Source organism: Lathamus discolor, chromosome 3 (genome assembly GCF_037157495.1).
Source record: "Lathamus discolor isolate bLatDis1 chromosome 3, bLatDis1.hap1, whole genome shotgun sequence".
NCBI classification, from domain to species: Eukaryota; Metazoa; Chordata; class Aves; order Psittaciformes; family Psittacidae; genus Lathamus; species Lathamus discolor.
In genome coordinates, this window is record NC_088886.1 from 55,572,020 (window position 1) to 55,584,828 (window position 12,809).

At 46.9% G+C, this 12,809-nt stretch overlaps 1 protein-coding gene across 5 annotated transcripts in view; it reads left to right on the top strand.

Moving 5' to 3' along the window:
• Positions 1-1,451: 1,451 nt before the first annotated feature.
• The window catches only part of LRRC8D (leucine rich repeat containing 8 VRAC subunit D), a 47,771-nt gene continuing 36,413 nt past the window's right edge, over positions 1,452-12,809 (top strand). For 2 of the 5 annotated variants that reach the window (XM_065675340.1, XM_065675337.1), the window contains exon 1: positions 1,452-1,698. The gene's annotated coding sequence lies outside the window, so the exon portion shown is untranslated. Of the gene's footprint in view, positions 1,699-4,096; positions 4,155-12,809 lie in introns of all 5 variants that reach the window. The other 3 variants (XM_065675338.1, XM_065675341.1, XM_065675339.1) reach the window with 2 other exon arrangements.

Genomic DNA, 12,809 nt, shown 5'->3' on the forward strand with positions numbered 1-12,809 from the left:
AAAGGGGAGATTCTCGAGCTTCTAAAGGGCCATAAAGCTATTCTGAACAAGCACCTCAGATCACTTCCCAAGTCCTCCTGCTCCTAGAAATCATGGGAATGAAGCAAAATTAGGAGGATGAACCACTTGCCAGGTCAGTGTTTAACAAGGACTTCGAGATATTGGTGCCTTTTCACTTACAGAAGGAAAACACGACGTCCTGGTTCCCTCAAGGGCTCAGTACAGATGCAATAAAACAATAAAACTAACTTTTTCCTTTCTTTTCTCAGATAACATTTGAATAATCAAAACACACTGCTTGAACTTGTCGCTGTTTTATTTACCTCGTGTACTATGGTTCATTTACCCACACAAAGTGAACAAGCCATGGCTTTGCTACCAGATGTTTCCATATTAGGACCAGTGCTGTTTAATATCTTTATGGATGATCTGGATGAGGGGATGGAGTGCACCCTCGGTAAACTTGTGGATGACACCACATGGGTGGGAGTGTTGATCTGCCGAAGGACAGGGAGGCTCTGCAGAGGGATCTGGACATATCATAAGCCCTGGCCAATGGCATGAGGTTCAACAAGGCAAAGTGCCAGCTCCTGCACCTGACCCCCAATAACCCCACTGAATGCTCCAGGCTTGGGGAAGAGTGCCTGGAAAGCTGCTCGTGGAAAAGAACCTGGGCATGCTGATCGATGGAGCTGAACATGAGCAGCTTGTGCCAAGGCAGCCAAGCAGCCACCAGCATCGTGGTCTGCGTCAGCAATAGTGTGTCAGCAATAGCGTGGCAGCAAGACCAGGGCAGCGACCATCCGCCTGCACAGCAGGGCCAGGGCACCGGTGAGGGTGCACTTTGACTCCTGCGTTCAGCTCTGGGCTCCTCACTGTAAGAGAGACATTGAGGTGCTGGAGCAGGGCCAGAGCTGGTGCAGGGCCTGGAGCACAAGTGTGATGGGGAACGGCGACGGACCTGTGGGGTTCAGTCTGGAGAAGAGAAGGCTCAGGGGGGACCTTATCGCTCTCTACAGCTGCCTGACAGGAGGATGGAGCCAGGAGGGGGCTGGGCTCTGCTCCCAAGGAACAAGGGATGGGACAAGAGGAAACGGCCTCAAGCCGCGCCAGCGGAGGTTTAGATGAAAATTAGGCACAATTCCTTCCCCAGAGGGTGCTCAGCCATTGGAACAGGCTGCCCAGGGCAGTGCTGGAGTCACCGTCCCTGCAAGTGCGCACACACCGTGTAGACGAAGCGCTCAGCGGCGAGCCGCGGCCTTGGCACCACGGGCTCGGAGCCCCCACGGCCCGCGGCCCAGCACCGCGCCGGCAGCGCCCCGCAGGACCACCCCTCCCGCGGGCACCTGAGCGCGGCGGCTGCGCGGGGGGTGAGAAGGCGGGGCGGCGGGGCCGGACCCGGCCCTCACATGCGCGGCGCCGCGGGAGCCATTGGGCGCCGCCGGGCCGCGGGCGGTGCTGTGGGCCGCGGGGCCGGGCCTCGCCGCCGGCCGCCGGTGCTGTCCGTGTGCCGAGCCATGCGGGTGTGCGCTGCAGGGCGCTGCTAGGAGCCGAGCCCGCCCGGCCCGGCCTCCCCCTCCGCTCCCCTACGCGCCCGCATGGCAGTGCCGCGGCGGTGACCGTCTCGGAGAAGGTCCGCGTCCCTCGGACGGGCGGCTCTCGGGGTCTCTGAGCCCACGGGGCCGTCCCTGAGGTGAGGTGAGGCGAGGCGGGAGAGGGGCCGGCTGGCGGGGAAGGGGCGGCATCGGCACCAACGCCGGCACCGCTGCTTCTCCCTTCGTGCGCTTTGCCTTTCTTTTACCCCCTTCCCTGCCCTCAGAACGGGTTGGTTCGCCGCGTTGCTGCGGCGCCGGTGTGCCCGGCGGAGCTGCAGACGGGCCCCGGGTAGCGAACGTAGCTGGCCGCGGTGTCTCCCTTTCGGGGTGTCCGAACGCACCCGGTGTGCGGGGCGAGCAGCCAGCCACGGCTGCGGGGCCGGGAGTGAGGTGTGCTACCGGGAGAGGCGGGCGCCGAGCCCCCTTCCGAGGCCGGGGGTATTAAATGCATGTTGGGACCGCCGGCTGTGTGCCTTTTGTATGGGGTCAACTGCTCTGGCGCTGCACCGCACGCAGATTGGAGGGGCCTGAAGCGGTCAATAAAGCACATCTTCAGGAGGAAAACAGCCCTTGTCACGGAGAATCATGTGTGGTTCAGCGCGGCACGTCTCCTCCCTTCCCCCTGCTCCCCAGGACGTGGCAACACCGACTCCTGCTCCTCGAGGATCCTTGAGCTTGGCACAGCAGCTCTTCTGTCTTGCAACCTCCATTTCCTCTGTTACAAGTGCTGCCACTGCTGTTTAACACGATTTGAGGCACAGAAAGCTTGTGTCTTGCCCAGCATCCTTTAGGGAAGCTGGTCGGTGGGGGGATGCAGGCTGTGCATTTGCAGCACGCCAGCAGCCCGTGGCAGCTTCTCCTTTTGGGTGCTTCCAGTGTGCAAGAGCCATGAGGTAGGTTACTCAGACTTGAAAATGGAGGACGGTAGTGGTAACCAGCCTGTTGTTTGGTGGAATAAGTCTCAGCGGTGCTTCCTGTAATGGTGGTGCTGAAAGTGATGTCTTACTTGGCTTAGCTGCTGGGGTGGAGAGTGAAACATCTTCAGTGCTGGCTTTGGGGTACCTGCTGCTCATAAGCATTGTCAGTTTCAGCTTTAAGAAAGAGAAATAGCGTAGGGAAGTATTTGTTGGTTTTCTTTTTCAGCATGATGTTTATCAGCTGTGATGGGAAAGGATCATCTTTTCTGCCTCTAAAAATGGAGATGGGGAATAGCCATGCCCCCTTGTCTGAGGGAGAGGGCTTTAGGATGTGAGAAATAAGCAGGAATAGCTCTGAGATTTCAATCCCACGGCTCTGAGCTATCAAAAAAATCCCCACACTCCCATCCCAGATAGGATAGCAAAGTCCCTTTCTCTGTGTCTTTTTTTTCTTTCCTTTCATTTTTTCCTCTCCCCTTTTTGTGGTGGCAGAAGAAACCCCCTTTCTCCCAACTTAGGGCAAGGACTGGTAGTATAGAAGGTTAGTGTTATTTGCTCTTGATTGCCATCTTAAATTAATTCACCAAGCCTTGCTCAGAGGCCAGGATCCTATTCATTCTTTGTGATTTACAAATCCCCTATAAACCCTTTTATTGTTAGTCGGAACTGATTTATGAGGTCCTGATCTAGGAATATGCTACTGTGGCTATTTTTTCGGTGCTCCACACCATTGTCTCCTGTGTTTCTGAGCAAGCATTACCTTTATAGTAAACTCATTAGGTGCTTTGTCTGTATCTTGCTTAATGTGAACACCACTTGTCTGTTCTGTTTGCTTTATCTGTTTTCTTGCACATATATAAGCAGGGAATTTTTAAATAGGTACTGTTATTTGTAATCAAGATCACTTTGATAAAGATCCAAAGTTTACAAAGGCTAAATGAGGTAATGTGGGGAAGCGAGCAGCATTAAGCAGTAATGTAAGATTCAGATATGCACAATAGATATCCATACCAGTCCTGACATCCTTGGGGGGACGGTAATCTGTCCAGCATGTTCAGACCTGGAGGAGGAATTCTAAAGCGTAAGCACAAGCAATGGAGAAAGTCTGCACACTGCCATCACAGGAAGGTAATTATTAATGGGAACAGACCTGTGTAATAACAATGTGAAGAGAATGAAAGCACTTGGATGCTTGCTGTGGAAAGATCACCAAGTGTACATTGCACTAACACACATAGCTGCACACTCGAACCAGAGTTCTTGTATTCCAGTTCTTTCCTAGTCCTATGTTCCTGTCACCTCTGACAAGCTGCTCTTCAGTAGCAGTGGGTAACTGGTGGTGTGGAGATTCCACAGTGTCCTGTATGTGGACAGCTTCCTTGACTGTATGTCTGAAGAGTGAGAAAAAAACTAATGCTGTGGGTGATATGCTTGCAATAGGTCCTGCCAGCGACAGGAGGGTAGGAAAATAAAGGGTGTGTACACCCCTGTGGTCAAAAGTGCTTGCAACCATGCATGTTGTGGCTTGGTGCCGTTTTGTGCTGAAATATCGCATCTCGAAGTCAGCTCTTTTAATTTCTCCAGGTCTTCCGGTTCCTTCTGTGTGTTAAAGTGCCATTCAGAGTCTGCTGCAGCCCATATAGTAAGTGGATTTTTAATTGGGTCCTGTACCCCTGGCTGAGATTCTTCCCCTCCTTGTGTTTTCTGATGGCACTGGCTGCTGTGTCAGTTCTCCCTTTCACTGCTTGGGATGTTTTGCAGACAGAATGCTGACTCAGTGCCTCAGCCCAGTGTCTGCCTTTGTCCCTTTGCTTTTTCCTGCACCGCTAAGAGTCAGAGGGAAGTTTTGGTAGAAGTACATGGGCACTGTGATCACTGGGGATGAATCAGTGTCCTGAGGCTTTTAATCAGTGCGGGTCTGGTGATGGCTGTTTTACTGAGAAGTAGTTTGAGTCATAAATGTCATGCAGGGAACCCAATAAACAAGTTTCTCAACTGGATGCAAATAAAAGGGAGTTCCAGAGTTAGTATTTTACCAAATAATGAGCTCGGAAGGTTTTTCATTTGTTTCAGAAAAAGCAATCTGTGTCTTCCAGTTAATTCATAAAAGTGCTGTAGATCCTAAATATTCACAAAACACAACTAGCAGTATTTACATGATACTCAAATCTTCCTCTGTAAAGAGGAAAAAACAAAATGCATTGTTTCAGTTCCTGCTGTTTAGAATTCTCCATTTCTTGCTAGTTGAAGTGAGACTACACAGTTGTTTTTGGTTCAGTTTGGTTTTTTACTTTTCTTACTATTTTATTTATTCATTTCTTGTCTCTTCATGCTGGAAAGATCATGTCCTAGGAAAAAAAAAACAAACCAACAAAACCAAATAAACCCCCAAAAAGCTATTAAGAAAAATGGAGATAATATCCCCCAGAAACCTTATACTTTAAGACTTGTTTGCTCTATTGCATAATTGACTTTTTAAATGCGTTTTTATTACAAGCAGTGAGAAGTCTGTGGACTTCACCATGCGAAGACTTGTGTACATGACTGATTTTCCTCACATGTATAGTCTCTTGAGTATGCATGCATGCATAAGGCTCTCTGGTGTCACAGTAAAGCTGCTCACTCTTGAAAGGGTTTATTCTTGGCTGTGATGTTGAGGTGCTGTGGCATGTATTTTGCCAAACAAGGACTGAAATATGGAGAAGGATGTTTGTGAAATGCAGTTTTCTAGCAGCTGCCAGCATTGCATTTGTAAAAGTGTGTAAATATCATCTGTGTAAGTGTGTAAAATTAGTGTTCTGTGTGTTCTGTGCCTCTTAACTTGAAAACTCTTTGAGCTACCTTTTAGTTCCTGATGTTTGACTTGCTTGTATTGGGGATAGGTTTGGCTCAAAATCTCTTAGTCTAAGCAAATTGAGTGCAATTTTCTTTTAACCGTGTAACAAAGAATAGGTACTGATTGCTTGCCAAACACTTTTTCCCCTCGGAGATTCCAAACAAATTTAGGAAAGAACAAAGCCAGTATTTCTAGTGCTTAACTTCTTCAGAATCATATTGGGTTTTGGCATGTAAAAAATGAGAGTGCATCACAAGTTGGCACTTTCTAGTACCATCAGTAATACTAATTTCCACATCATCAATTTTAACTGACACTGCTTCAATCTTTGTCTCACCACAAATATCTGTAATTAAAAGAATTGAAGCTCTCTTCACTTACTTCTGTATTCCCTTCAGCTCTGTTCTTCCAGTCTTGCAAGAGCAGGTTCCTGTCCCCCTTCAGGAAATGGATAGGAAGAGAAGCTCAAAGACCTTCATGTAGCAGCTGCCAGAGTGTTCAGGGAGATATCCTTGGGAGGAGGAAGTTTGTGTTCTTGGGATCAAGCCAGCAAAATGCCACTTTTGCCCAACACTTGAAGGCAAGCAGTGGTGTGGGAGGAGAGTGTGGCTGCACCAAGGACCTGTTTGTTGGCACTGTTTTAGAAGAAATACCTTCCCTTCTTCCTCCCCCTCAAGTATAAATCAGGGTATGAAAACACGCTGTTCATGTAGTCTCAAAAATGTTGCTACCTATAATTTTCCTTCTTTCCACTTGAGCTCTTTCCTCAGAAGTGATTTGTTCTAAGACTGAAGGAGTTGCGATACTCAAGACTTCAGGAACAGTGATGGTGTAAAATACAGCCACCATTAGAGGAGGAGGAAAGTTATCTGTTGCTCAGATTTTTTGTTTCAGAGATCCTTTTCTTGGTGAAGGTAACTGGTTAAGAAACAGAAATAATAACCAGGCTGAAAGCGTGTGGCAGCCAGCAGTGGGTGAGAATAGCAATCACCTTCATTCACCATGGTCCTGCATTTTGTATTGTGTGATCCACAGAAAAGAAGTTGCCTGGTTCTTCTGACCTGCCTTGCTACTTGTTAAGAGTTTTAAAATCCCTCTCTGTTCACTAGCGCAGTATTTGTCTGAGTCCCATCTCCTGATGATTTCCCCTGTGTGTCGAGACCATGTGTGAGGCTGCCTAAATGCAGCTGTCTATTGCTCTTCTAGGTGTCTTATCTGACATGGAGCTAGTAAACAGGATGAGACCTACAGCAACAGGACCCCTTCCCTAGATTCTTTATGTAAAGATACGCACAGGAACAAAAAAAAAGTCAAGCACAAAGGCTTTTTATGGCCCTTGCAGTGAAGCAGTGAGGCAGGCTCCTTCCTGCCTCCATGCAACCCAGTGGCTTCAAAACCACAGCCAAGGTACAGGGTTGGGTTTTTTTTTTTTTTTTTGTTTGGGTTTCTTTCTCACTTGGACTTCATTCTTTACAAGTCAGCACTGAGATAAGTTTCTCTATAAAAGGTGTTCCTGATTGCCCTTGGGTTCTACAGAAGCTAGTGCTGCCGCACCTCTAGTGTTTTCAAGTCTGGCCAATGCCACAGATACCAACATGCCTGCTAAAAGCAGCATTGTTTTTTTGGTGGACTTTGTTTGAAGCGCTTTACTCTTGCTGCAGTGATTTTCCAATTTGGGATTATAGCTTTTAAGGAGAAAACGAGTGCATAGGATGTGTGTATGGCTATGAAGTCTGAATATCTGCCTGTTCTTTGGCTGTTGCAGGATATGAACGAGAGAAAACTTACGCACTTTGAGCTGGTGTCGGAACTTGCATAAAGAGCTACTTTAGTGCAGGCTTGCTGAAGCTGTGTGTGCTGGAGATGGAGGCAGTTCTATAACCTTGCAGTACCTTAAGGTCAAAAGAAAAGAAAAGCTGGTAACCCTGGGGAGATCTTTAATGTATCTTGATGAGTGCACATGCAAAGTTGATTTTGTCCTATTTTGTCAACAGAAAATATAGTCTGTTGCCTGTCTCAAATGCTCTGATTGAAAACCCACGCTTATACAGTGTTGATTTGCTAATGATTGAAAATAACCTTTCACTGCAAAAGCTTCCTCTGTGAATATGAATATTTTATACAGAAGTATTATGCAATAGGCATTTTGTTGCCTTTGCAGTCCTGCACAGAGGAACATGGAGTTAAGCTGATGTCATTTGGATTGTTCAGTATAACTTTGTCCACTAAACCAATGCAAATGTCAGTGAATGATTAAAAAATGTCTATCTTGCATATTTGTACATAGTGGTTTGTGTATGCTTCGTGGAGAGGGAGGACTGGAATTAGTTTGGTCTGGCAGCCTGTTCATCGAAACTTGTAGTGAGAAGTGTGAAAGGCAGTGCACTAGCTTGCTTTGTTATTTAAACACAACTATGGTTACAAACACTTTCCACATGCATTAGCAATTGCCTTCATCATAGATGCACAGCGGAACCAGACTTCACGCTTAATCTGACTGATGCTTAAAAATACAAACTGAGAAGTCTCCATACAGGGTTCCTCTCAATGGCTGCCATCCAGAAACTTTCACGGACTTGCTTTCTGTCTAATTAAATTAAGAAATAAAGCCTAAACTACCTAGCTTAGAAGAGGAACTGACAAAAGGGAAATGAAACTTTTCATGCACTTGAATCTTTTAAAGTTTCATGTTTGCTGTTTCATAACCCATACTAATTTCTTTGCTGTTTTTACCTCATAGGCATTATTAGCAGGCAGAAAGGGAAGACTGGCTTGGTGATTTTGCTTCAGTCCGTATTGCTCTGACAACAAATCTGTTGGCTCTTAAAACAAGGAAGTTGAGGAATGCAAATACACAAATGCTCGTGTGTGCTGCAGAAATTGAGTTGGGTCACTGCTAGTGCCCCCATGGAAAGTGGGTACGAAAGAGTCTAACAGGAGAATAATGAGAGAAGAATGGACTGAGAATGAGACAGAATTGTACTAATAATAAATCAGGAAAATGAATGATGCAGTGGTTTGGACAAGACTATTTCTAGTGGTTAAAATTTGTGGTTACACTTTGTTTATTTATCGTGTAATTTGATTTAAGATGTATCTAGATTGAAAGGTGAATTTAAGACTGTCCTTGTTAATGTCAATCAGAGTAACCAGAGCAGACTTTAAAGAAAGGAGCTGCTGGGGCCAGAGTTGCAGGAGAACAAAAATAGTAGAACATGTAGAAAAGCCAGAAAATAAAACCATGAGAGGCATGCAACAGTGCAAAAGAAAAGAGTAACAGTGTGGCAGAGGAAAGGAGGTAACAAGATGGAGATAAGTGTGAGTAAATATAAAAGAAAATCTTAAAGCCATGAAGTTGTATTTACTGTTCTGCATGTGGAAAGGGTATGAATTCTCTTTGTTTGACATCTCCAGAAGCAGGGCTGTAATGGTTATAAATGAATGGCCAGGTCTGCAGTCAGCCTGAATGCATGTTGCAAATATAGACCCCTGTGTGAACTTAAGTATGCATTACAGGCACCTATAAACTTTACAGGTTGAACTGGTATGAGTGCGGTTTTAGCCAAATGGTTTTGCACCTGTTAATTTGTGTTGTAAAACCATGGTCTGTCCACGTGCGCAGCAGCCTGGTCACAACCAGTATGCAGCTGGGCGGTGTGAGGAGCAGAGTGCTCCTCTGCTGTCTCTTGTGAATGAAGAGAGGGTGGTGGCCTTCAATGCTCTGGTAACTACTGACTTCTGTCACCTCCTCCATGTTAATGCCTGATTATTTACCTGCTTGCTGTCTGAACTTGCAAGATTTTACATTTTTGGCTTGCTATCTGCTACAGAATGCACTACCAATGCTACCAGCAGTAGTCCCCCCTCTTACTGCTTGTGGATCAAACAACAGGTTACCTATAGCACTGGGAAATTGTGCCTGCTTGCCCATCAAGGTTCAAGTTGTTAATGTCTTGGTTAGATTCTTGCTGTCTGCAACAGAAGAGAGGAAGTGGGGAGAAGCTTGCACATAGCTCATGGAGAGAAGAGAAGGTGGCCACAAAGGGAAGGAAAGAATTACAGGGAGCTGCTGAAATAAAGGGCTTGTTGGGTGGCATGTGAAAAGCTGCAGAGAGGCTTTAGCATGGACAATGAGCTCTGCAGGGAGCACCAGTGGGATCCTGTGTGCTCCCATGGAGTAGGAGCAATGCCTAAGGTGCTTTCCAAAGGGACTGTGGTTTTAAGACCAGCTGGAGCAGATTTGAGCTCACCCTGCTGATGAAAGGGGAAGTCCTGCCTCCCTGCCCACCCGCCTGTGCCTTTGTCAGGCAGGAGGCTTCTCCCAGGCACACACCAGGGGACAGAGTGGGAGTGTTAAGCAGCAGGGTGGCCACAAATCAGTTTAAGCTGATTGTGAAACCTCACTCAGCAGCAAAATCTGGTGTTTATATGGTTATGTTACATTGCTACTTCTGACAATGCTTCTGCAGTAGGTTTCTGGGCTGGTTTGGGGTTTTTCTTGATGGCATGACATTTTTCCTGTGTGGTGGTTTGTTGTTGTTATGCAGCAAAAAGGGAGAAAGATGGCATTTAACCTAAGTGATTGTCAAAAGTCTCCCGTTGGCTGGGTACTTGGAGATACATGTAGAACTGAGTTGTGTTAAACCTCTGATGACTGGAACTGCCTCACTTATTTTATTAGGTGAAGTTTTTTTCCAAGATCTCCACTGCTTCCCTAAAATACTGTGATTTCCCTCGTCTGTTCTTTATAGCAATTTGCTCTGTCAGTGCATCATATTATTTTTTTCACTCTGTGACCAATGATTGTTTCCATGTTAAATGCAGCCTCAGTTAAGCACGACAGAAATACTGTTTTCCGTAATGGAAACGATGTTTGGTCAAGTAACTGTACAAATGAAGGTGACCACATGTAGGCTACAGCATATAGGACGTGGCATTTGGAGGTTGCACGTGTTATGTGCCAAGTGCCTGGCTGTGATTCACATAAAATTGGCGCTTAGTGATGCCAACACCCCTGTGTAAATGGGGTGTAAATCTTTCCCTATGCTGAAGGGGCCTCAAAAATAGAGGATGAAAGGGAATGAGTGTCAGGAGGGACAAGGTTATAAGAGAAGTGGTACATGTGCTCCTTGTTTAATCTCTTTTGTACCCACTGTGCCCCATACAGGCTCTGTAACAGTGCATGTGTATTCTTGTGTCAGAGCACATGTTTCTGGGGATGTTGCTTTGTTTTAATAAATTGAGGTAGTCACTTCAGAAATGGGAGGGAGAGTTGAAGGATGAAGCATAAAGAGAATCCAAATGGGATTGGGAACATAATCCAGGAGTGTTTCAGTAGCAAGAACTGTGGGAAGGACTCCTTCACTGGTCTTCGCTCTGCCCAAGCACCTACTTATGCACTATTATGTTTTATAGGAGAATCTCTGCTTTAGGTAGGGGTATTTTTTGTTTGTTTGTGGGTTGGTTTGGGTTGTTTTTAACCAGTATCTTGCAAGTTTGTTTCCCTCCATCTCTTCTCCAGGTATGAGCCAACTCATGTGCTCAGTCTGTTCTGGGAAGGGGAGGGGGGTGGTGATGAACCTCATCAGTCCTTCAGACTGTGATACAACTCTTGGAAACAGGTTCTCCTGTTCTCTCATGCCTTACCAAGCGTGGTGGTGGTGCTGTTTGGCCTCTCCAGATGCCCTTCCTTAAATGCTGATGCATTTCAAAAAGCACAGTCCTCCTCCTCTGGAGGTGGGAGCTGCCTTTGCCTTCCTGCTTGTTGCCTTTGGGGGGGTTGGAGGGCATGGTGACCTCTGCTTAAGCCCTTCTTACCTGGGTCTCTGACCTCGTGGGTAATGATTACAGAATCACCCAAGGTGAATGGCCCTGTGGCTATTGAGAGTGTTTTCTGTCAGGGTCTGGAACATCCAAAGGTCTGTTTGAAACGTGTGTGCAATAGACCTATGTGAAGTATCTAGGCAGAACATTTCCACCCCCCTCCTTGTGTGTTTAAAAGACAACAGACTCTGAAAACTACAGTTCTGGTGATACATGCTGCAAAAAAGGGGTTTAGTTCTCTTGAATACTTGACCACCCCAACCCCTTTAAAGGTGGAAATTCTCTAAGATGCGTGTTTTATCTGTGTATTTGTCAGTGTCTTCCTTATCTTCCTTTTAGCAGTAGACACCCAGGATAAGAAACCGGGCACAGCAGGTTCCTGCTGACCTTTAAAGTGTTCTCAGTGGAAAGCATGACACAGGGCTTGCTTCTGTGGGCTTCTGAATGCCAGCAGGGGCCAGCCCTGAAAAAGCCTTGGGAAATAAATTAGGAAGAAATGGTCTGTATGTGCTGGGGGGGGGTCCATTTGCCTTTTGTTATGCAATGCTTTGGGAGCAGCTCAGGTGGGTGCTTGGCACTGAGCACAGACCCTTGTAGCAGAGCAGCTCACTGCTGGTGTGGAGGCAGTGTGCTGGTGCTAAAGCAGGGGATGCAGCCCGTTGTCCCTGCTTTGAGCTTTGGCTGTGGAGCATCCCCACGCTTAGCAGCGTGTCATTAGGGTGTAGTGGTTGGTGGTGCTAGGAATGGCTTGGGGCACAGCCAGGGCAGGAGAGGCACAGGAAGGGCAGCAAGGCAGTGCTTGCCAGCCTGCTGTGCACACAGGAGTCCTGTGGAGTCATGCGTGTTGCTAGGGGACTTGTTTCAGCTATGAAGCAGCACTGGTCTACATAGCGGCTCTCTGGGTGTTTGTTGATTGGAGGCAATTACTGTGGAATACTTGATCTGTAAGGAGGCATACTTAATAAGCAGCAAACTAAAATAAATACTTGTGAATTACCTGCTGGAGTCTGGCTGATCCTTTTGCTGAGTGGTTGCTTTGCATCTGCGAGCTCTGCTCTGCCCTGGAGCCTCTGAGTCACTGGAGGTGAAGGCAGCCACGCTGTGGTCTTGGCTGGTGGAAGTGTTGGGCTAAAGGAGGAGGGGGAGGAATCCCAGTTCTTTCCCCATTTTGTCCATCCTGGGGGTGGAGGTGTGTTCCAGAGGTTTTCCAGGCAGCTCAGTGAGTCAAAGTGGGCTGCTTGTCTGGCGTACTGCTGTAATGCAGCAATTCAAGCGTCGTCAAAGTGGTTATGTGGAGCACGCAGAATGTGCAGCTACCACGTCATTGGGATCTGATCTAGCTTTCATGGTGATAACAGGGGAGCAGTAGCATAGAAATAGCAGCACCCTTGGTTAAGTTTGGATGAGCCAGTATATTTAAGAAAATATGTGGGAAATGGCAAACTGGTAGTTTGAGGAATCTCTGCTCTTCAAGAACAGGGCAGCTCATTTAGAGTGTTTCTGAAACTACTAAAATCAGGGTGTGCTCAGCCCTCCTCGGAGATCAGTTGCGAAAAGAGGACTGACATTCTGCTTCTGTGTCGCAGAGTGACATTTCTCTCACACCCTGCTAGCGTCAACATTTTATTTGGCTGCTTT